At 39.3% G+C, this 25,708-nt stretch overlaps 1 pseudogene; it reads left to right on the top strand.

Moving 5' to 3' along the window:
* Positions 1-1,617: 1,617 nt before the first annotated feature.
* On the top strand, positions 1,618-25,708 carry LOC123391023 (annotated as a pseudogene).

Genomic DNA, 25,708 nt, shown 5'->3' with positions numbered 1-25,708 from the left:
AACTTAGGGTAACAGCCATTCACTGTAACAAATGTCAATTGACAAATTTTCTCTAAACAAAGTATACAGTTTCTTAAATTATTTCCTCTCTGTTCTGATTGTTGAAATGTAGTTTTATGTCGTTGAATTTCACATTTAAAAATGAAATTGCGTTTTGTATAGTTTTCTCCAATCTATGAGTAATTTACTTTTAATTAATTTATTTGACAGAGGAAGAGAAAGAGAGAAAGCACAAGCAGGGGAAGAGCAGGAGAGGGAGAAGCAGGCTCTCCGCCAGCAGGGCTCTGTCCCAGGACCCTGGGATCACGACCTGAGCAGAAGGTAGACGCTTAACCCACTGAGTTCACCCAGGCGCCTCTATGTGTAACTTTTTTTAACCTTAATTTAACTATCAGTGACCGAAGGATTTTTAAAAAGTGGTCTTTCATCGTGGACAGTAAGTACTGGTTCTAAATACCTAAAGTGTGCTCTTCTGCCTTTAATTTGCCTGACAGTGGGCCTTAATTAAATAAATGAATGAATTTTCAATATCTGACCCTAGGTCCACACCGTTAACAAGATGTCTGTTACAGTCTCTCGATGATTAAAGTTGCTGGCATTTTTTAAGTGTATTAAATGCCAGGACCTGTGTAAGCACTTTCCCTTCCACCTCTTTGATTCACGTTCTCCTTCCTCCCGGGGAGGGGGCGTGCCCCGCACCAGGCCCGCCCTTCTGTGCATTCGTTGGTCAAACCCGACGCCCGTTACGGCCGAGTCCCGCCCCAACCACGCCCCCACGCCGTCGGCGGGGCCGTGAGAAGGCGTGGCTATAACCGCGCCGCCGGACGGTGAGGGAGGTCTCCTCTCGTGAGAATCTGGAAGCTCTCGAGGACCTGAGCGGTGCCGGTGGGAGCGCGCTTCGCGGTCCCGCGGAGCAGGCGCGAGAGGCCCGTGGCCGCGGCGGGTGCACGCCTTGCCCCGCCCACGCTGCTCTCAGGCTCCGCCCGGGCTCGCGCACACGCGCGCGCTCCCGTTCAATCCTCGGTCTGGCCCGCGGGGACCGGGCGGGTGGAGGCTGGGCTGCTGAGATACGAGGGGAGGAGCCGGAGGAGCCGGAGCTGCCGCCGCCACAGCCACTGCCACAGCCGCCGCCGCCGCCGCTGGAGAAGAGCATGTCTGCAACTAGAGCCAAGAAAGTGAAGATGGCCACCAAATCGTGCCCCGAGTGCGACCAACAGGTGGGCGCCGGGGGCCGGACCCGGGGGCCGGCGGGGCGGGAGCGCGGGCAGGCGGCCGTTGTCGGCGGCGGTTGGCTGTGGAGAGGCCGCCTCGCCGGGTGGTCTGGCCCGTGGGCTCGGTGTCCATGGTGGGAGGCCGGGCTGAGCCGAGGGGATGCCAGGGGGACTCCCGGGGTTGCAGTGGCTGGTCCCCACCTGGAGGCGTTAGCCGGGCAACTGTGTGTGTCCTGCAGCCCGTGGCGCGGGAGGGAGGCGTGGGTTTGTCGGGAGCGGACCGGGCGCCCTGTCCGGAGCCTCCCAGAGTCGCCTGGCCGGCTCTGGGTGACAGCGGCGGGAGTGTGGGGACAGTGGCCTAAGTGGACGAGCACGGCCCCTTCAGTCCCCATCTGCCGCGACGAGAATGCCCGGTGTGCCCGACTCCCGAGTCCAGGCTCCAGGCTCCTGGCTCCGAAAGCCCCTCCTGCCACGCAGGGTTGCTTTGTTCTCATTAGATGCGTGCGGTGACAAAAAGGGCCGCAGCAGGGGTGCCTGGGTGGCTCAGTGGGTTAAGCCTCTGCCTCCGCCTCAGGTCTTGATCCTTGGGTTTTGGGATCGAGCCCCACATCGGGCTCTCTGCTCAGCGGGGAGCCTGCTTCCTCCTCTCTCCTGTCTCCCTGCCTGCCTCTCTGCCTACTTGTGATCTCTGTCAAATAAATAAATAAAATCTTTAAAAAAAATAAAATTTTTGTTTTATCAATTTCATTATGTATAGAAATACAATTGATATTTTTCATTGTGGTAAAAAAGATAAAATTCACCATTTGAACCATGTTAAAGGGTCTACTTCAGTGGCATTAATATTTTTACAGCATTGTACAACCATTACCACTATCGAATTCCAGAACATTTTTATCACTCTGAGGTGAGACCTTGTTTCCATTAAACAAACAGTCATTCTCAATGCCACCTAGTCCCTAGCTACTAGCAACCACTAATTTTCTTTCTGTCAGCCTTCATAGACTTGAATGAAGTTCAGCCCTTGCCCTGAATTAGGTTTTGGCTTAAGAATTTTGTGGCTGGTTTGATTTTTTTTTTTCCAAACCAACAAAATTTTCTGCATATCAACTATAAGGCGGTTTCACTTTCTTATCATTTGTGTGTTCACTGGAGCAGCACCATTTCCTTCAAGAAATCTTCTTTTTCATTTATAATTTGGCTGTTTGGCGTAAGAGGCCTAACTTTTGGCCTTGCTTGGCTTTTGACATGCCTTTTGTACTAAGCTTAATCATTTCTAACTTTGGATTTAAAATGAGAAATGTGTGCCTTTTCCTTTAACTTGAATACTTAAAGGCCTTCGTAGGGTTATTAACTGGCCTAATTTCAATATTGCTGCTTCTTAGTACAGGGAGGCCTGAGGAGAAGAAGGCAAACGGAATGGCCAATTGGTAGAGTATTCAGAACACACACATTTATAGATTAAGTTTTCTGTCTTGTATAGGTGTGTTCCTGGCACTCCAAAATAATTAAAATAGTAACACCAAAGATCACTGATCATAGATCACTATAACCAAGATAATGATGAAAAAGTTTGAAATATTTCAAAAATTACCGCAACATGACAAAGATACAAAGTGAGCAGATGTGGTGGAAAAATAGTGGTGATAGACTTCCTCTACGAAATGTTGCCATAAATCTTCAATATGTAAAACCCAGAGTATCTGTGAAGCACAATGAAGCAAAGTGCAAAAAAAAAGGTATATCTGTAATAAAGTCTTCCCTCTTTTTTTGTCTCTAGCAAAAGGCTTGTCAACTTTGTTCATCTTTTCAAAGAAACCAACTTTTGTTTTATTGATTTTCTTGATTATTTCTCTATTCTCTATTTTGTTTATCTCTAATATTAATATTTCCCTCTTTATGTTGGCTTGGATTTAGTTTGCTCTTCTTTTTCTAGTTCTTTTTTTTTTTTTTTTTAAAGATTTTTGTTTATTTATTTGACAGAAACAGAGAGATCACAAGTAGGGAGAGAGGCAGGCAGAGAGAGACGGGGAAGCAGGCTCCCCACTGAGCAGAGAGCCCGATGCAGGGCTCGATCCCTGGACCCTGGGATCATGACCTGAGCCGAAGGCAGAGGCTTTAACCCACCGAGCCACCCAGGTGCCCCTCTAGTTGTAAAGTTAGATTGTTGACTTGAGATTATCTTTATTTTTTATTTTTTTAAGATTTTATTTATTTATTTAACAGAGATCACAAGTAGGCAGAGAGACAGGCAGAGAGAGAGAGGGAGGCAGGCTCCCCACTGAGCAGAGAGCCAGATGTGGGGCTTGATGTGGGGCTCAATCCCAGGACCCTGGGATCATGACCTGGGCCGAAGGTAGAGGCGTTAACTCACTGAGACACCCAGGAACCCTGCGATCTTCTTTTTTAATATAAGCTTTTACAGCTCTATAATTTTCCTGCTTAACATTGCTTTCACTGTGTCCTCTGAGTTTTGGTAGGTTATATGTTTGTTTTCAGTCATCTCTGTGTATTTTCTATTTTTCCTTATGATTTGTTTTTTTAATCCATTGGTTATTTCGGAGTATGTTGCTTAATTTCTAAAATTTTTTGAATTTTCTAGTTTTCCTTTCTGTTTCTAACTTTGTCATGTTGTGTTTGGAGAAGTTACTTTGACATCTATCTAAAAAAATGAACTTGGGGCACGTGGGTGGCATAGTCCGTTAAGCATCCAACTCTTGGTTTTGGCTCAGGTTGTGATCTCAGTGGTAATGGCTCAGGTGAGATTGAGCCCCATGCCAGGCTCTGCACTCAGTGTCAGGCTCTGTGCTCAGTGAAAAATCTGCTTAGGTTTCTCTCTCCTCCCTCTTCCTCTGCCCTTTCCCCCATTCTCTCTCTCTCCAAGTAAATAATTCTTTAAAAAAAAAAACAACTTTAATTCTTACGCGTGCCATATACAAATAATATTTCAAGATGGATTTGTAGACCTACATGAAAAATTTTAAACTATGAAACTTCCAGAAAATACTAAAAAAATCTTTGTGAACTTAAGTTAGGCAATTGTTTGGTGTTACAACACCAAAAGCATGACCTATAATAGAAAAAAAAAGGTAAATTGGACTTAATCAAAATGAAAACTCTGCTTTGAAAATCACTGTTTAGGGACGCCTGGGTGGCTCAGTTGGTTGGACGACTGCCTTCGGCTCAGGTCATGATTCCGGGACGGAGTCCCGGGATTGAGTCCCACATCGGGCTCCCAGCTCCATGGGGAGTCTGCTTCGCTTTCTGACCTTCTCCTCGCTCATGCTCTCTCTCACTGTCTCTCTCTCAAATAAATAAATAAAATCTTAAAAAAAAAAAAGAAAATTACTGTTTAGAAAAAGAAAAGAAGATACGAACAAATAAGAACCTTTGCAAAGCATATATATGTCCTAGAGAACTTGTATCCAGAATACATAAAGGTTTCAAAGAAAGAAAATAAACAACCCTATTAAAATATAGACATAAGATATGAACAGACACTTCTCCAATCAAGACATACAAATGGCTATCAGACACATGAAAAAGTGTTCGTCATCATTAGCCCTCAGGGAGATTCAAATTAAAACCACATTGAGATATCACCTTACACCAGTTAGAATGGCCAAAATTAACAAAACAGGAAACAACATGTGTTGGAGAGGTTGTGGAGAAAGGGGAACCCTCTTACACTGTTGGTGGGAATGCAAGTTGGTGCAGCCTCTTTGGAGAACAGTGTGGGGATTCCTCAAGAAATTAAAAATAGAGCTTCCCTATGACCCTGCAATTGCACTCCTGGGTATTTACCCCAAGGATACAGATGTCATGAAAAGAAGGGCCATCTGTACCCCAATGTTTATAGCAGCAATGGCCACGGTCGCCAAACTATGGAAAGAACCAAGATGCCCTTCAACGGACGAATGGATAAGGAAGATGTGGTCCATATACACTATGGAGTATTATGCCTCCATCACAAAGGATGAATACCCAACTGGAAGAGATTATGCTGAGTGAAATAAGTCAAGCAGAGAGAGTCAATTATCCTATGGTTTCACTTATTTGTGGAGCATAACAAATATCATGGAGGACAAGGGGTGTTAGAGAGGAGAAGGGAGTTGGGGTAAATTGGAAGGGGAAGTGAATCACGAGAGACTATGGACTCTGAAAAACAATCTGAGGGGTTTGAAGTGGCCGGGGGGTGGGAGGTTGGGGTACCAGGTGGTGGGTATTATAGAGGGCATGTACTGCATGGAGCACTGGGTGTGGTGAAAAAATAATGAATACTGTTTTTCTGAAAATAAATTGAAAAAATTAAAAAAAACATAAATTTGAATAGATACTTCACCAGAGTAGACTTATAGACAGCATATAAGCTTATAGAAAAATGCTCAACATCATTAGTCATTAGGGATATGTGTATTACCATAGTGAGACCCTACTGGAATAACTAAAAAAGAACATACCAAATATTGATGATGTTGTGGAGGAACTGGACATCTCACACACTGCTGGTGAGAATATAAAATGGTACAGCCTCTTTGGGAAATAGTTGATCAGTTTTCCTTCTTTCTTTCTTTTTTTAGAAAGAAAACACAACCAGAGGGAGAGGAGAAGCAGGCTCCCTGCTGAGCAGAGAACCCCGTCATGTGAGGCTTGATCCCAGAGTCCTGGGATCATGACCAGAATCCTGAGATCATGACCAGAGCTGGAGGCAGACGTTTAACCACTGAGCCACCCAGGCACCCCAGTTTGGCAGTTTTCTTAAAAAGTTATACCTGTCTAATGATCCAACCATTTCCACTTTTAACTATTTATTCAAGAGAAAAGAATGTGTGTGTGTGTGTGTGTGTGTGTGTGTGTACACACGTGTGTGTAATATATATACATATACACAAAGACTTTTGCATGGAAGTTCATAGTAGCTTTATTTGTAATAGCTAAAAACTGAAAACAGTCAACATGTACAGATAAACTGTGGTATATCTTCATATGGAATAGTAATCAGCAATAAAAGGAAAGAACTTGTTATATGCAAAAACATGGACAAATCTCAAAATAATTATGCTAAGTGAAGCTAAACAAAGAAAGAGCATGTACTTAAGATTCCATTTACATAAAACTCTAGAAAATTCAAACTGATCTATAGTGCCGGCTGATCAGTAGTTGCTTGGGGATATTGAGGGGGATGCTAAGGAGAGGTAGATTACAAAGGCATATGAAGAAACCTAGGGATGATGGATATATTGACTATCTTGATGGTGATGGTTTCCTGGGCATATACAATTGTCAAAACATGTCAAATTGTACGTTTTAAATATGTATAATTTATTATATGTTTATTATAACAATAAAGCTGTCAAATGATAATCGTTTTTTTACTTAAAACTATGTGAAGATCATAGACTACTCAGTAAAGACCTTAGAAAAGAAAACAGAAAACTGCAGGGCTTATGAGATTTGTTCAGGGTCTTTTCTCTGCCGGGGACTAGGAGAACCTATGTCTGGCACCTATTTTATAGTTTTCCATGTTCCTTTCCCTCAAACTGGCTATTGTAAATGATTCCTTGCCAGGAATTAGTACTGGCCCTCTTCTCTCGTGTTCAAACTATTGAAAGCAGTTTTTTTTTTTTTTTGTATTTTCTAGAAGTTTAATAGTTTAAAATATTTCATGTAGGTCTGTAGTCCATATTTGTATGTGGCATAAGGTGAGAATCAAAGTTAATTAATTAATTAATTTGAGAGAGAGACACACAGTGAGAGAGGGAACACAGAGGGAGTGGGAGAGAGAGAAGCAGGCTTCCCACCTAGCAGGGAGCCTGATGCAGGGCTTGCTCCCAGGACGCTGGGATCAAGACTTGAGCTGACGCCCAATGACTGAGCCACTCAGGCGCCCCCACAGTTAATTTTTTAAGACTGATACCATTTTTTTTCTTTAAGACTGATACCATTTAAAGTATCTTCTCCAACCACAGCAGAATAAAGTTAGAAATCAACAGCAAAGGAAAACTAGAAAATTTAAAGAATTTGTATAAATTAAACAACATACTCAAAAACTGGTGGATGAGAAAAGAAATCACAAGTTTTCAATTCTATTTTATCATTAGTAATCAATTTGTGTCTACTTCTTGTTTCTTCCTCCCTTTAAAATGTCTGTCAAGGGACGCCTGGGTGGCTCAGTTGGTTGGACGACTGCCTTCGGCTCAGGTCATGATCCCGGGCTCCCGGGATCGAATCCTGCATCAGGCTCCCAGCTGCATGGGGAGTCTGCTTCTCCCTCTGACCTTCTCCTCGCTCATGCTCTCTCTCACTGTCTCTCTCTCTCAAATAAATAAATAAAATCTTAAAAAAAAATAAAATAAAATGTCTGTCAAATATACTCTATGTGGTTTTTGGTTTTTTTTTTTTTTTTTTTTTTGGAAATACATTCCCCTGCCAGCATTGCAGAACAGGCCAACAGCCTCTCATCCTAGGATTAATATAATAATTTCCTAGTCACTTTTTCCTACCCTAATCCATGTTGTAACTATTCTGAGACTGACATTTTAGCAAATAGGTTTTTTAAAAATTACCTTTAAAAAAATTAACATACAATGTATTATTAGCCCCAGGGGTACAGCTGTGTGAGTCATGGGGCTTACACACTTCCCAGCATTCACCATAGCACATACTATCCCCAGTGTCCATAACCCAACCACCTTCTCCTTCTCCCCCTTGCCCCAGGCAACCCTGAGTTTGTTTTGTGAGATTAAGAGTCTCTTATAGTTTGTCTCCCTCCTGATCCCATCTTGTTTCATTTACTCTTTTCTACCCCCCAAGCCTCCCACTTTGCCTCTCAAAATCCTCATATCATATAATTGTCTTTCTCTGATTGACTTACTTCACTCAGCATAATACCCTCTAGTTCCATCCACATTGTCACAAATGGCAAGATTGCATTTTTTGATAGCTGCATAGTATTCCATTGGATACATATAGCACCCCTTCTTTATCCATTCATCTGTTGATGGACATCTAGGTTCTTTCCATAGTTTGGCTATTGTGGACACTGCTGCTATAAACATTTGGGTGCATGTGCCCCTTTGGATCACTCCATTTGTATCTTTAGGGTAAATACCCAGTAGCATGATTGCTAGGTCATAGGGTAGCTCTATTTTCAACTTTTCGAGACACCTCCATGCTGTTTTCCAGAGTGGCTGTACCAGCTTTCATTCCCACCAACAGTGCAGGAGGGTTCCCCTTTCTCCACATCCTCGCCAGCATTTGTCATTTCCTGACTTGTTAATTTTAGCCATTCTGACTGGTGTGAGATGGTATCTCATTGTGGTTTTGACTTGTATTTCCCTGATGCCCAGTGATGTGGAGCACTTTTTCATGTGTCTATTGGCCATCTGGATGTCTTCTTTGCAGAAATGTCTGTTCGTGTCCTCTGCCCATTTCTTGATTGGATTATTTGTTCTTTGGGTTTTGAGTTTGATAAGCGCTTTATAGATTTTGGATACTAGCCCTTTATCTGATAGGTCGTTTGTAAATGTCTTCTTCCATTCTGTCAGTTGTCTTTTGGTTTTGTTGACTGTCTCCTTTGCTGTGCAAAAGTTTTTGATCTTGATGAAGTCCCAATAGTTCATTTTTGCCCTTACTTCCCTTGCCTTTGGCAACGTTTCTAGGAAGAAGTTGCTGAGGCTGAGGTCGAAGAGGCTGCTGCTTGTGTTCTTCTCAAGGATTTTGATGTATTCCTTTCTCACATTGAGGTCTTTCATCCATTTGGAGTCCATTTTTGTGTGTGGTGTAAGGAAATGGTCCAGTTTCATTTTTCTGCACATGGCTGTCCAATTTTCCCAACACCATTTGTTGAAGAGACTGTTTTTTTCCATTGTACATTCTTTCTTGCTTTGTCAAAGATTAGTTGACCATAGAGTTGAGGGTCTATTTCTGGGCTCTCTATTCTGTTCCACTGATCTATGTATCTGTTTTTGCGCCAGTACTGTACTATCTTGATGATGACAGCTTTGTAATAGAGCTTGAAGTCTGGAATTGTGATGCCACCAACTTTGGCTTTCTTTTTTAGCATTCCTCTGGCTATTCAAGGTCTTTTCTTGTTCCATATAAATTTTAGGATTATTTGTTCCATTTCTTTGAAAAAAATGGATGGGATTTTGATAGGGATTGCATTAAATGTGTAGATTGCTTGAGGTAGCATAGACATTTTCACAATATTTGTTCTTCTAATCCATGAGCATGGAACATTTTCCCATTTCTTTGTGTCTTCCTCAATTTCTTTCATGAGCACTTTATAGTTTTCTGAGTACAGATTTTTTGCCTCTTTGGTTAGGTTTATTCCTAGGTATCTTATGGTTTTGGATACAGTTGTAAATGGGATTGACTCCTTCATTTCTCTTTCTTCTGTCTTGTTGTGCACTGAAATGCAACTGATATCTGTGCATTGATTTTCTATCCTGACACTTTACTGAATTCCTGTACAAGTTCTAGCAGTTTTGGAGTGGAGTCTTTTGGGTTTTCCACATAAAGTATCATATCATCTGCAAAGAGTGATAGTTTGACTTTTTCTTTGCTGATCTGGATACCTTTAGTTTCTTTTTGTTGTCTGATTGCTGAGGCTAGGACTTCTAGTACTATGTTGAATAGCAGTGGTGATAATGGACATCCCTGCCGAGTTCCTGATCTTAGCAGAAAAGCTCTCAGTTTTTCTCCATTGAGAATAATATTCACGGTGGGTTTTTCATAGATGGCTTTGATGATATTGAGGTACGTATCCTCTATCCCTACACTTTGAAGAGTTTTGATCAAGAAAGGATGCTGTACTTTGTCAAATGCTTTTTCAGCATCTATTGAGAATATTATATGTTTCTTGTTCTTTCTTTTGTTCATGTATTGTATCACATTGATTGATTTGCAGATGTTGAACCAACCTTGCAGCCCTGGAATAAATCCCAGTTGGTTGTGGTGAATAATCCTTTTATGGACTGTTGGATCCTATTGGCTAGTATTTTGGTGAGAATTTTTTATATCTGTGTTCATCAAGGATATTGGTTTGTAATTCTCTTTTTTTGATGGGGTCTGTCTGGTTTTGGGATCAAGGTAATGCTGGCCTCATAAAATGAGTTTGGAAGTTTTCCTTCCATTTCTATTTTTTGGAACAGTTTCAGGAGAATAGGAATTAATTTTTCTTTAAATGTTTGGTAGAATTCCCCTGGGAAGCCATCTGGCCCTGGGCTTTTGTTTTTGGGGAGATTTTTGATGACTGCTTCCATCTCCTTACTGGTTATGGTTCTGTTCAGGTTTTCTGTTTCTTCCTGGTTCAGTTGTGGTAGTTTATATGTCTCTAAGAATGCATGCATTTCTTCCAGATTGTCAAATTTGCTGGTGTATAGTTGCTCATAATATGTTCTTTAAAATTGTTTATATTTCTTTGGTGTTGGTTGTGATCACTCCTCTTTCATTCATGATTTTATTTATTTGGGTCTTTTTTCTTTTTGATAAGTCTGGCCAGGTGTTTATCAATCTTATTAATTCTTTCAAAGAACCAGCTCTTAGTTTCTTGGTATGTTCAACTATTTTTTTGGTTTCTATTTCATTGATTTCTGCTCTGATCTTTATTTCTCTTCTGCTGGGTTTAGGCTTTCTTTGCTGTTCTTTCTCCAGCTCCTTTAGGTGTAGGGGTAGGTTGTATATTTGAGACCCTTCTTGCTTCTTTTCTTTTCTTTTTTTTAATATTTTATTTATTTATTTGATAGACCGAGATCACAAGTAGGCAGAAAGACAGGCAGAGAGAGAGAGAGAGAGGAAAGGAAGCAGGCTGCCCGCCGAGCAGAGAGCCCGATGCAGGGCTTGATTCCAGGACCCTGGGATCATGACCTGAGCTGAAGGCAGAGGCTTTAACCCACTGAGCCACTAAGGCGCCCCGAGACCCTTCTTGTTTCTTGAGAAAGGCTTGTATCGCTATATATTTTCCTCTCAGGACTGCTTTTGCTGTGTCCCACAGATTTTGAACAGTTGTGTATCCATTATCATTTGTTTCCATGAATTTTTCCAATTCTTCTTTAATTTCCTGGTTGACCCATTTGGTTTTTAGTAAGATGCTCTTTAGCCTCCATGTATCTGGGTTCTTTCCAACTTTCTTCTTGTGATTGAGTTCCAGCTTCAGAGCACTGTGGTCTGAAAATATGCAGAGAATGATCCCAATCTTTTGGTACTGGTTGAGACCTGATTTGTGACCCAGGATGTGATCTATTCTGGAGAATGTTCCATGTGCACTAGAGAGGAATGTGTATTCTGTTGTTTTGGGATGGAATGTGCTAAGTATATCTGTGATGTCCATCTGATCCAGAGTGTCATTTAAAGCCTTTATTTCCTTATTGATCTTTTGCTTGGATGATCTGTCCATTTCAGTGAGGGGGGCTGTTAAAGTCCCCTACTATTATTGTATTATTGTTGATGTGTTTTTTTTTATTTTGTTATTAATTGGTTTATATAGTTGGCTGCTCCCATGTTAGGGGCATAGATATTTAAAATTGTTAGATCTTCTTGTTGGATAGACCCTTTAAGTATGATATAGTGTTCTTCCTCATCTCTTATTATATTCTTTGGCTTAAAATCTAAATGTCTGAATTGCCAACCCAGCTTTCTTTTGATGTCCATTAGCATGGTAAATTGTTTTCCACCCCCTCACTTTAAATCTGGAGGTATCTTTGGATCTAAAATGAGTTTCTTGTAGAGAGCATATTGATGGGTTTTGGTTTTTTATCCATTCTGATGCCCTGTGTCTTTTGATTGGGGTTTTTAGCCCATTTATATTCAGGGTAACTATTGAAATATATTAATTTAGTGCTATTGTATTTTCTGTAAGGTGACTGTTACTGTATATTGTCTCTGTTCCTTTCTGGCCTACTACTTTTAGACTATCTTTCCTTAGAGGACCCCTTTCAATATTTCCTATAGGGCTGGTTTGGTGTTTACAAATTCTTTTAGGTTTTCTTTTGTCCTGAAAGCTTTTTATCTCTCCTATTTTCAATGATAGTCTAGCTGGATATACTATTCTTGGCTGCATGTTTTTCTTGTTTAGTGCTCTGAATATATCATGCCAATTCTTTCTGTCCTGCCAGGTCTCTGTGGATAAGTCTGCTGCCAATCTAATATTGTTACCATTGTATGTTACAGACTTCTTATCCTGGCTTCTTTAAGGATTTTCTTTGTCACTAAGAGTTGTACGTTTTACTATTAGATAATGGGATGTGGACCTATTATAGATTTTGATGGGGGATCTTTGTGCCTCCTGGATTTTGATGCTTGTTTCCTTTGCCATATTAGGGAAATTCTCCAGAATAATTCTCTCCAATATATCTTTTGCCCCCCTGTCTCTCTCTTCTTCTGGAATCCCAATTATTCTAATATTGTTTCATCTTATGGTTCACTTATCTTCTGAATTCTCCCCCCATGGTCCAGTAGTTGTTAGTCTCTCTTTTGCTCAGCTTCTTTATTCTCCTTCATTTGGTCTTCTATATCACTAATTCTCTCTTCTGCCTCATTTATCCAAGTAGTAAGAGCCTCCATTTTTTTTTTTTAAAGATTATATTTATTTATTTGACACACAGAGATCACAAGTAGGCAGAGAGGCAGGCAGAGTGAGGGGGGAAGCAGGCTCTCTGCTGAGCATAGCCTGATGCAGGACCCAATCTCAGGACCCTGAGATCATGACCTGAGCCGAAGGCAGGGGCTTAACCCACTGAGCCATGCAGGCACCCAAGAGTCTACATTTTTTATTACACCTCATTAATAGCTTTTTTGATTTCAGCTTGGTTAGATTTTAGTTCTTTTATTTCTCCAGAAAGGGCTTTTATTTCTCCAGACAGGGTTTCTCTAGTATCTTCCATGCCTTTTTCGAGCCCAGCTAGCCCCTTGAGAATTGTCACTCTGAACTCTAGACATATTACCAATGTCTGTATTGATTAGGTCCTTAGCCTTTGGTACTGTCTCTTGTTCTTTTTTTTTTTTTTTTTTGGTGAGTTTTTCTGCCTTGTCATTTTATGCAGATAAGAATATATGAACGAGAGAATAAAATACTAAAAAGGTTGCAAAGACCCCAGAAAAAATGTACGCTATCCAAATCAGAAGAGACCCCAATTGGGGAGAAAAAAGGGGGTAAAAAGAAGTTTAAGAAAAATTTAAAAAATATATTAGACTGGTGAATAGAACAGAGCCACCCACTTGATGTTGGGTGTATTTTGGTCTCTTAGAAGAAACTACCTCCTAAAATTTTAAAGAAAGAAAAACTTATCATATACAAAAATAAGGATAAACATGATGAAGGGATGGAATATGACTGTAAAGATGAAAATTTAAAAAAATTCTAAGAAGTGTATTGATAAGTTGGTTAGAAAAAGAAAGAAAAAGAAAGTGGAGAGAATTTGCTCAGCCTGGAGATGAGAACAAAGTCCTGTGCTAGATTTAGGTTATATTTTGATCTATTAGAAGAGTTTGTATCCCAAAAATTTTGTAGAAGAAAAATCCTTATAAGATTACAAAAAATTAAGTTAGATACAATGAAGGATAAAATGACTAACATAGTGAAGGTTTAAAAAGGTTTTTTTTTTTTTTAAAAGAAAGGTATTGTTATAATAAACTAGTTTAAAAAAACGTTTAAAGAGGAAAAGTTAAAAAATTAGAATAAGAAAAAAATAAAATTAAAAAAATTTAACTTTGCAAGACTAAAGAATCATGGGTACAAAGTTACGAATTCCATCCTTTGCTTCCCCCTCCTCTGGAATTCCGCTCTTCTCTTTGATCAGTGAGCTTGGTCTTAGCTGGATGTTCTTGCTGATCTACTGGGCGGGCCTTTTGTAGTGATTCTTAAATGTCTCTTTGCCTGAGGTGGAATTGTGCTGCCCTTACCAGGGGCTGGGCTAAGGGCTAAGTAATCTGTCGTGTTTGCTCTGGGGAGCTTTTGTTCCCTGAATGCTTTCTCTAGACCTCTGGAGCACAGGAGTGAAAATAGTGGTCTTCTAGTCTCTGGCCTGGAGGAGCTGAGAGCTCAGGGCCCCACTCCTCAGTGTGCCCTTGGAGAAAAGCGTTCAGTCACTTCCATCTCCCTAGTCTTCGGCTGACTCTGAGCTCGCCCACCTGCGATCAAGCACCTCCGTCTCTGGCACACAGGTCCATTTGGAGTCTCCAAACTCTGCAAATTCCTGCCTTCAGAGAAGGAAAGCGGGTCTCCCTAGATCTGCCACTTGTGGGGTCCCTGCTCGAAGAGCAGTGGCCCAGTTGTGCCACGGATTACAGTTTAAGGTAACCCCAAGCTGAGAGCTCACTCCTCGGCTCTGTCTCTGTAGCTGGCTTCCCTGCTCTGATACCTGCGAGCTCTGCTACACTCAGACACCCCCAATCCTTCTGTGATCCCATGGGATCTGAGACCATACTTTCCCCACATGGGCTCCACCCCCGCTTGACCTCTGGAGCAATATCCTTCAGTGGAGCAGACTTCTAAAAGTTTGGATTTTTTGCTTTGTCGCCCTGCTACTTGCTGGGAGCTGGACCCTCCCCCCATGGTCTGTCTTTCCATTGCTTCAGATTCACTTCTCTGCACATCCTACCTTTTAGAAAGTGGTCGATTTTCTGTTTCTAGAATTGCTGCTCTTCTCTTTGATGTCCTGTTGGGTTTGTGGGTGTTTGGAGTGGTTTGATAACTATATAGCTGAACTCCTGCTACCTGATATCATCTCAGTCTGCTACTCCTCTGCCATCTTGACTCCTACCCCAGCCAGCAAATAGTTTTTTTTTACTTTACATTCTTCCTGTGGCCACTCACATTAGTTGTTATTAAACATTTACCATATGCTTGGAACTATAAAGATTAGGGGAATGGGATGGGTATGATTTCCTATCTTGAATAATTTTTATGAAGAGGTGGAGTTTTAATAAAAGTGTGATCTCTACCTTCAAGTAAGTTATTGCTTAGTTGAAAAGACAAATAAGTACTTTAGAAGTTTAATAAATAGTAAAGCAGTAATATTTTTTTTCCCTCCAGGTTCCTGTTTCATGTAAATCTTGTCCCTGTGGTTATGTATTTATTAATAGGAAACTTCTAAAAGTAAAATGCTCAGAGAAATCATCACCTTTTACAGGTAATTGAGAGAGTTTACCACCTTTCTGTTTTTTATGGTTTCCATTATATAAAGTTAAAATTAATTTTTGTGAGTTAGATTTTTTTGGCTGGTGGAATTATAATACTAAAATCTATTGAAGAATACTTTTTAAATTAATTATTTTAATTAACATATAATGTATTATTTGCCCCAGGGGTACAGGTTTGTGAATCATCAGGCTTATATACTCAGTACCTTTGGTTTTTATTAGATACAATAAGTCATTTACATTGATTTATTCTTCATCCAACTTAAATGTTAACTCCTTTACTGATAAATTTTATAACAAATTTTAATGAGAAATTTTAATTAGAAAATGTTAATTGGAAGAAAGGAAACCTTGATTTTAGTATCATAATTTTTAAATTAGCAGGGTTTTTTTGATTTGCTGATTTAAACGATCTAAAAAATTGCCCACTTCAATTTTGTTTGAGTTTCTAGATTTCTCTTTGATGTTGAGAAGTCTAGACTTATGCCCTAAGTGTATTCAAAGATGAGTTTTTTTTACTACTTTTTTATTCCTATGATAAAATCACATGTTGTATCAGTAGTGAGCCCATAATGATAGTAGATTTATTGAAAACAACTGTTGAGCGCCTAACATATGCCAGGTACTATATATCTTGGGCATACAGCAATAAATCTACTTCTAAGACAGGTTTAGTACTGTTGTAGCAGTTGAAGATATTTGCATAGGAGTATACATATGGGATATATGGGGAGAATATCAGCTAGTAATAACTTCTGGGTAGGAAATTAAAATAGGGTACTGTCCTATAGATTAACTAGAAGGTTACTTTTGATTGAGTGGTCCAGGGAATGCATCTCTGAGGAGGAGATATTTTATAAGGTCTGAATAGATGAAGGGGGTAGACATATGAAAATCAGAGAAATTAGATTCTAGGCAGAGGAAAAAACAAAGGCAGAAGTGCTAAGGCAGGATTTATTCCAGGAATGCAGGATTGATACAATATAAGGAAACCTATTAATATCATATACCATGTTAATAAATATAAAGAAAAAACAATAAGATTATCTCTGTAGATTCTGAGAAAATCTTTGGCAAAATTAAGTACCCATACATGGTAGAGACACTTAAGAGAATAGGATTTGAAGAGTACTTACTTAACTTGATGAAGTATATATTTTAGCATTAAAGGTAGTATCTTATTTAAATGGGAAACCTCTACAGGCATTTCCATTTCAGTTTCATATCAGGAACAAGGCAAACATTGTCACTATATTCACTACTATTCTGCATTATGTTAGAGGTAAAGTAGCCAAGACAATTAGTTAAGAGAAATCAAGAAGAAGCATAGAAGTGGTAAAGAACAAGTAGAACAATATCTATTTGCAGATCATAGTATCGCTGGACTCCAGGAAATCAATAATAAAAGTACCTCAATACAGTAAAAGAATTGAGTGAAGGATCAGGATTTAAAATTAACATAAAAAATCAGCTTTCATATATAGAAATAGCTTATACTGAACATAATGTTAGAGAAAAGCCCATTTACAATAACAACATGGAGAGTTATATCTTTAGGAATAAATTTAGTAAGAATGGCCTAAAACTTATACAAGGAAAATTTTAAACACCCCTAAAAGACACTGAAGCAGATTTAAGCAAATGGTAAAACATCCCTTGTTCTTGAATAGGTTGATTCAACATCATAAAGATGTTAATCCTCCCAAATTAATTTATGAAATCAATGCAATTTTATTCTTTAGAATTTATTTTTTTTAAAGATTTTATTTATTTTTTTGACAGAGACAGGGACTGCGAGAGAGGGAATACAAGCAAGGGGAGTGGGAGAGGGAGAAGCAGGCTTCTGGCTGAGCAGGGAGCCCATTGTGGGGCTCAATGCAGGGCTAGATCCCAGGACCCTGGGATCATGACCTGAGCCAAAGGCAGATGCTTAGCAACTGAGCCACCCAGGCGCCCCAATGCAATTTTAATAAAAATCCTAAGAAGTTGTTTTATTGAGTTAGACAAGCTTATTTTAAGGTTCATATGGAGAAATAAACACGCAAAATGTGTCAATTGACTTTTAGTAAAGGTCTAAGGAAATAAAATGGGAAAGAATAGTTTTTTCAACAAATGGTATTGATATACCATGCTGGATATGCAAAAGAATGAAGTTGGAAACCTATCTCATGCCATACATAAAAATTAATTCAAAATATGGGATGCCTGGGTGGCGCAGTTGTTTAAGCATCCAACTCTTGATTTTAGGTCAAATCATGATCTCTGGGTTGTCGGATCAAGCCCTGCATTGGACTCAACATGGAGTCTGCTTCTCCCTCTCACTCTGCTGTGTACTCTCTCTCTCACTTTGTATCTCTAAAATAAATTAAAATAAAAACTTTAAAAAATTAATCAAAATATATTGTAAACCTAAATGTAAGAGCTAACAAAACTATAAAACTCCTAGAGGAAAGCTAACAGTAAATCTTAGTGACTTTGGGTTAGGCAGTGCTTTTTAAACATGAGATATAAAGCTCAAATGATATAAATAAGTAAATAAATGGGGCTATATCAAAATTTAAAACTTTTTTTTTTCTGCAGATGATATCAAGACAACTCATAGAATGGGAAAAACTATTTTAAAATCATATATCTGATAAGGGACTTGTATCCCTAATATATACTCTTTTTTTTTCTTTTAAGATTTTATTTATTTGATTCAGAGAGAGATCACAAGTAGGCAGAGAGGGAGAGAGAGAGATCACAAGTAGGCAGAGAGGGAGAGGGGAGCAAGCTCCCTGCTGAGCAGAGAACCCAATGGCAGGGCTCGATTCCAGGACTCTGAGACCATGACCTAAGCAGAAGGCAGAGGCTTAACCCTCTGAGCCACCCAGGTGCCCTCCTAATATACTCTTACTACTCAATAATAAAAAGAGAAATAACCCAATTTTAAAAAACGGCAGAGGGGCGCCTGGGTGACTCAGTGGGTTAAGCCTCTGCTTTCAGCTCAGGTCATGATCTCAGGGTCCTGGGATCGAGCCCCACATAGGGCTCTCTGCTCAGCCGGGAGCCTTCTTCCTCCTCTCTCTGCCTCTCTGCCTACTTGTGATCTCTCTGTCAAATAAATAATTAAAAAAAAAGAAAGGCAGAGGATTTGAAGGAATTTGTCCAAAGAAGGTATACAAATGACCCAGTAAGTACACCAAAAGATGTTCAACATTATTAGTCATTAGGGAAGTGCAAATCAAAATCACGAGATACTGCTTCACACCACTAAGATGCAATAGTAAGAGAAAATAACAAGTATTGATGAGGAAGTAGAGAAGTTGAAACCCTCATATGCTGCTTTTAGGAATGCAAAATGGTGCAGATACTTTGAAAACAATCCTCAAATGATTTAATCCTCAAATGATTAAATATAGAGTTATGATCCACAATTCCACTCTTAGGTTTAAACTCAAGAGAGTTGAAAACAGAAGTGGATGCAAAAACTTATACATGAATGTTATTAGCAGCATTATTCATAATAGCTAAAAAGTAGAAACAGTCCTGATATCCATCAACTGATGAAAAACAAATGTATATCCATATGATGGAATAATATCTGACAGTAAAAAGTATTGTTATATGCTACTACATGAATGACTCAAAAATGTGCTTTGTGCAAGAAGCCAGTCACAAAGATCATATACTTTTATGATTCCAATTATAGAAAATTTCCACATAGGCAAATTTATGGATAGTAAATAGATTAATGGTTTAAGGCTGGGAAAGAGATGGGGGAGAATGGGAAACAATCGTTAATTGATACAGAGTTTCTTTTGGAGGTGGAAAAATGTACAAAAATTAGATTCACAATCACGTGAGTGTACTAAAAACCACTGAATTGTGGGCGCCTGGGTGGCTCAGTGGGTTAAAGCCTTTGCCTTCGGCTCAGGTCATGATCCCAGGGTCCTGGGATCGAGCCCTGCATTGGGTTCTCTGCTCGGCAGGGAGCCTGTTTCCCTTCTCTCTGCCTTCCTCTCTGCCTACTTATGATCTCTGTCTGTCAAATAAATAAATAAAATCTTAAAAAACAAACAAACAAACAAACCACTGAATTGTACATTTTAAATGCGTAAATTGTATGGGATGTGAATTATATCTCAATAAAAGTGATTATATTTTATTTATTTATTTTTAAAGATTTATTTACTTTAGAGAGAAAGAGCATGAGAAGGAGGGGCAAAGGGAGAGGAAGAGACAATCTCAAGCACACTCCATGCTGAGCCCAGAGCCTGACTTGAGGCTTAATCTCAGAGGACCCTGAGATTATGACCTGAGCCAAAATCAAGAGTTGATTGCTTAACTGACTGTGTCACCTGGGCATCCCAATAAAAATGATTTTAGAAATAACCAGGAAAATACTGAAAAACAGAAACTATCAGGGTTGGATAGCTGTACTATTAAAATAAATAAAAATTAATATAAAGCCTTAGGGTACCTGGCTGGTTCAGTTGGTAGAGCATGCAACTCTTGATTTCAGCATTGTGAGTTCAAGCCCCACATGGTCTGTGGAGCCTGCTTAATTAAAATAATTATATATATATATGATAGAGCCTCTGTAATTAAAACATTGTTGTGGGACTGGCAGGGACAAATAGACCAGTGGAGAAGAATAAAAAGTGCAGAATTAGACCCAAATTCACATGAAAAGTTAGTATATGACGAAGGCGGTATTTCAGACCACTAGGGTAAAGTTGAACTTCTTTTTTTTATTGTGGTAAAATATATATAATGTATTTATCATTTTAACCATTTGTAAGTGTACAATTCAGTGGCATTAAAAACATTCACAATACTGTGTTTCTATCACTGTTGTTTTACTTCAAACTTTATCATCCACAACATAAACTCTGTACCCATTAAACAATCTCTTCCTCCACACCTCTGCCCCGCCCCCGCACACCTCCCTCCAATCCCTGGTAATCTCTCCTTCGTATCTCTGTAAATGTACCTATTCCAGGCACCTCATATGTAAGTGGGATCATATAATATTTGTCCTTCTATGTCTGGCTTATTTTATTAATTATAATGTTTTCAAGGTCTACCCATATTGTAGCATATATTTAAATTTCATTATTTTTTTATGTCTGAGTAATTACCATTTTATGTATATACCACATTTTTTAATCCATCTGCTGATGGGCCATAGCTAGGGTTCTTGTAATGAACATTGGTGTAGCGATATCTGTTCAAACCTCTGGTTTCAGTTCTTTTGGATATATACCTAGGAGTAGAATATCTGGGTCATATGGTAGTTCTGAGTTTAACCTTTTGAGGAAATGCCAGACTGTTTTCCATAGTGGTTGTGCTGTTTTACATTCCCACAAGCAAGGCCCAGAGGTTCCAATTTCTTTTATTCTTACCAAATTTGTTAGATTTTCCAATTTTTTTCTTTTCTTTTTTTTTTTTTTTTAAAGCTTTTATTTATTTATTTGACAGACAGAGATCACAAGTAGGCAGAGAGGCAGGCAGAGGGAGAGGGGAGGAAGCAGGCTCCCTGCGAAGCAGAGAGCCTGATGTGGGGCTTGATCCCAGGACCCTGGGATCATGACCTGAGCTGAAGGCAGAGGCTTTAACCCACTGAGCCACCCAGGCAACCCTTTTTTTCTTTTTTTAAGAGAGAAAGAGTGTGTAAGCAGAGGTGGGAGGAGGTGGGGGAGGGGCAGAGAAAATCTTGAGCAAGTTCCATGCCCAGCGAGGAGCCTGACTCCAGGCTCTATCTCATGACCCTGAGGTATGACCTGAGCTGAAATTGAGAGTCTAATGCTTAACTGACTGAGCCACCCAGGTGCCCCTGATATCTTTTTCTGTTTGTTTGTTTTTTGTTTTTTTTTTAAATATTGCCACCCTAGCAGGTGTAACTGTTAATCTTACTGGTTTTTTTGTTGTTTTTTATTTTTTAAAGATTTATTTTATTTTGTTTTATTTATTTGTCAGAGAGGGAGAGATCACAAACAGAGGGAGCGGCAGGCAGAAGGAGAAACAGGCTCCCTACTGAACAAGGAGCCTGTTGTGGGACTTGATCCCGGGAGCCTGGGATCATGACCTGAGCTGAAGGCAGACGCTTAACTGACTGAACCACCCAGGTGTCACCTTACTGGGTTTTGATATGCATTTCCCTAAAGACTAACAGTGTTAAGCATCATTTCATGGGCTTATTGGCCATTTGTATATCTTCTTTGGAGAAATGTCTATTCAGCTCATTTGCCCATTTTAAATTGGATTTAATTGGGTTGTTTTGGTTGTTTTTTAAGCTATAGAAGCTCTTTATATATTTTCTGTATTAAGCTTTGTCAGAAGTATGATTTGCAAGTATTTTTTTGCCATTTGTCTTTCTACTTTTTTTTTTTTTAAGATTTTATTTATTTATTTGACAAAGAAGGATCACAAGCAGGCAGAGAGGCAGGCAGAGAGAGAGGGGGAAGCAGTCTCCCTCCTGTGCAGAGAGCCCAATGTGGGGCTCGATTCCAGGATCCTGAGATCATGACCTGAGGTTTAACCCACTGAGCCACCCAGGTGCCCCTCTTTTCACTTTTTTTTTAAATTTTTTTTAAAAATTTATTTATTTGTCAGAGACAAAGGGAGAGAGAGTGAGCGAGCACAGGTAGACAGAGAGGCAGGCAGAGGCAGAGGGAGAAGCAGGCTCCCCACCAAGCAAGGAGCAAGATGCGGGACTCGATCCCAGGACCCTGGGATCATGACCTGAGCCGAAGGCAGCTGCTTAACAAACTGAGCCACCCAGGTGTCCCCTCTTTTCACTTTCTTGATAGTGTCCTTTGAGGAACAAAAATCTTAATTTTGATGAGATCCAACTTACTTAATTTTTCTTTGATTTTTATTGTTAATTGTGGTAACATACAAAAATATGAAATTTGCCATCTTAACCATTTTCAAGTATGTAGTTCAGTAGTGTTAAGTAGTTTCACGTCTTTGTGCTATCAATCTCCAGAACTTTTTATCTCCCAAAACTGAATACTCTATAACCTTAAACAACTCCCATTCCTTCTGCCCCCACCCTGGCCCCCTGCTAAGGTCTATTCTATGTTCTGTCTCTAAGAATAGGACTATTCTAGGTATGTCATAAGTAAAAGTATTTGTCTTTCTGTGACCAGGTTGTTTTAATTAGCATCATGTCTTCACAGTTCATGTATGTTGTAGCATGTGTCAGAATTCCCTTTCTTTTCAAGGCTGAATAATACTCTGTTATATGCAATTATTATGTTTTGTTTATACATTATTGGTTGATGGACACTTGGGTTGTTTCTGCCTTTTGGCTGTTATGAATAATGATGCTATGAATGTGTATGTGGGTGTATAAATACCTCTTTGAGACTCTGTTTTCAGATCTTTTGTGTATATTCCCAGAAGTAGAATTATTGGATCATATGGTAATTCTGTTTTCAATTTTTTGAGAAGCTAACATGATTGTTTTCCATAGAGACCTGCACCATTTTCCATTCCCAACAGTTGTGCTCAAGCGTTCCAATTTCTCTTTATCTTTGCTGATACTTGTTATTTTCTTTGGTTAGTAGCTATCCTAATGGGTGTGAGTTGATAATTGTGGTTTTGTTTTGCCTTTCCTTAATGATTAATGATATTGAGCATCTTTTCAAATCCTTGTCCATGTGTATATTTTTATTGGAGAAACATTTATGTAAATCCTTTGCTCATTTAAAAATCAGGCTATTTGTATTTTGTTGTAGAGTTGTAGGAGCTCTTTATATGTTCTGGATATTTACCCCTTATCAGGTATGTGGTTTGCAAATATTCCATTCTGTAGGTTGCCTTTTCACTATTGATTGAATCTTTGGCACAGAAGTTTTAGATTTAGATGTAGTCCAGTTTACTCGTTTTTTTTTTTTTTTTAACTTTTGTTGTCGTATTCATTAAATTGTTACCAAATCCCAATGCCATGAACATTTTCCTCAATGTTTTCTTTAAGACTTTTGTAATTTGTAATTTTAGTTTTTACATTTAGGTCTCTGATCCATTTTTGAATTAATTTTTGTATATGGTGTGGTTTATGGTCCAGCTTCATACTGCATGTAGATATACGTTTTCCCAGTACCATGTGAAGAAACCATCCTTTCCCACTAAATGGTCTTGTTGAAAATCATTTGACCATGGGGCGCCTGGGTGGCTCAGTGGGTTGAGCCGCTGCCTTCGGCTCAACCGGTCTTGATCGGCTTGGGTCTTGATCTCGGGGTCCTGGGATCGATTCCCGCATCGGGCTCTCTGCTTGGCAGGGAGCCTGTTTCCCTCTCTCTCTCTCTGCCTGCCTTTCCATCTACTTGTGATTTCTCTCTGTCAAATAAATAAATAAAATCTTAGAAAAAAATATTAAAAAAAAAAAAGAAAAGAAAATCATTTGACCATATGTGGTCTTTCTGTTCCATTGGTCTTTTTGTTTGTTCTTATGCCCATATTGTATTGTTTTACTTATTGTGGCTTTGTAGTAAGTTTCAAAGTTAGGAAATGTGAGTTCACCAATTTTGCTCTTTTTCAAGATTATTTTGGTTATTCAGGATTCCTTGCAATTTTTTATGAAAACGAGGATCTGCTTTTTCATTTCTGCCAAAAAGGCTGTTGTATTTTTGGTAGGGATTGTGTTGAATCTTTAGATTGCTTTGGATAATATTGACATCTTATAGATACTAAGTCTTCCTGCCTGTGAATATGATTGTCTTTTCGTTTATTTAGATCTTGTTTAATTTCTTTCAACAGGGTTTTCAGCATTAAAAGTCTTACCTTCTGGGGCACCTGGGTGGCTTCGTTGGTTGTTTCTGCCTTCATCTCAGGTCATGATCCCAGGGTTGTGGGATCAAGCCCTGTGTCTGGTTCTTGGTCTGTGGGGAGTCTGCTTCTCCCTCTGTCTCCCTCTCCCTGCTTGTGTTCATTCTCTTTCTCTCTGTCAAATAAATAAATAAAATCTTAAAAAAATGTCTTACCTCCTTAGATTTATTCCTAAGTTTTTTATTATTTTGATGCTGTTATAAATGGAATTGCTTTCTTAGTTTTTTATTCAGGTTATTCATCACTGGTGTATAAAAACAGAACTGATTTTTGCTTTTGTACCCTACAACTTTGCTAAACTTTGGGAAGTTTTTGGAAACCTCTTTGAAACATGATCTACTTTCTTTTTCATGGAATAATGAGTGACCCACTTTTAGCATTTTCCAAATCTGCCCACTTGTCCCTTATTGCACTATTATTAAAAGGGGTGCCTGGGTGGCTCAGTGGGTTAAGCCTCTGCCTTTGGCTTAGGTTATGATCTCAGGGTCCTGGGATTGAGCCCTGCATCAGGCTCTCTGCTCAGGGGGGATCCTGCTTCCCCCGCCTCTGCCTGCTGCTCTGCCTGCTTGTGAGCTCTCTCTGTCAAATAAATAAAATATTAAAAAAAAATAAACAAAATCTTTAAAAAAAATAGCTATCTTTATCCACCACTATGAGTTAATTCCTCTATAATCTTGGTGTAGAAAAAGGCTTGCTGTTACTTAAAATACAGAAGCAGTAAAACAAAAGACTGATAAATTTCACTAAAATAAATTCTTAGATAATAAAAAATCCTATAAATAAAAGTTTGTCAAGAAGAAACTGGGAGAAAATATTCACAATATATACCACATAAAAAGGACAATATTTTTTATATTTAAACAGCTCTTAAAATTTGAGGGACAAAAGGTTTTCTGGTTGTGGCACCATGTGGTGAGGAGTTTTTGCTTACATTGGCAGCCGTGCAGTCCAAGGGCCTTCTGCAGTCTCTGCAGGTCCTTGGACACAAGCAGATGGCCACAGCTCTGGTTGCAGATGGGGCAGCAGCCTTATCCAGCTGAATGGGCAGCCTCTGGAGATGATCCAGCAGTGCACACAGCAGTACAAGCTACTGGAATCTGTTCTGCTTCTGGGCAGGGAATGATTTCTTGGGGTGGGCATCTGAGTCTGTGTGAAGGGTAGTGGTCATGGGACCCAGATTTGCACAGTCTGCTAGCACAACTCCAAAGCCCTGGGGTCCTTATTATCAGAAATACATAGATGAGACTTCCGAGAAGGAGCTCAAAGCCATTTTCATTCAGTATGACCAAACCCTGCTGGGGGTAGCTGATCCCTGTGTCAGTGAATTCAAAAAGTTTGGGGGCCCTGGTGTTCATACTTGCTACCAGAAATTCTATTGATAAATCCGTCATGAAGCCTAGAGTTCACCTTGATAATAAACAGTGGTTTTGAGATTTTCAAAACAAAAAATTTGAGGGCAAAATTACAAAAGTCTGATATAATGGGAATCAGATATGAAGAGATAACTCACAAAAAAATAAGACATAGTAATGGCCTAA

This window comes from Mustela putorius, unplaced genomic scaffold, assembly GCF_011764305.1.
Source record: "Mustela putorius furo isolate JIRA1106 unplaced genomic scaffold, ASM1176430v1.1 tig00000174_pilon_pilon_pilon, whole genome shotgun sequence".
Lineage (NCBI taxonomy): Eukaryota > Metazoa > Chordata > Mammalia > Carnivora > Mustelidae > Mustela > Mustela putorius.
The sequence above is the reverse complement of the archived record's forward strand: the minus strand, read 5'-3'. Positions and strand labels throughout refer to the sequence as shown.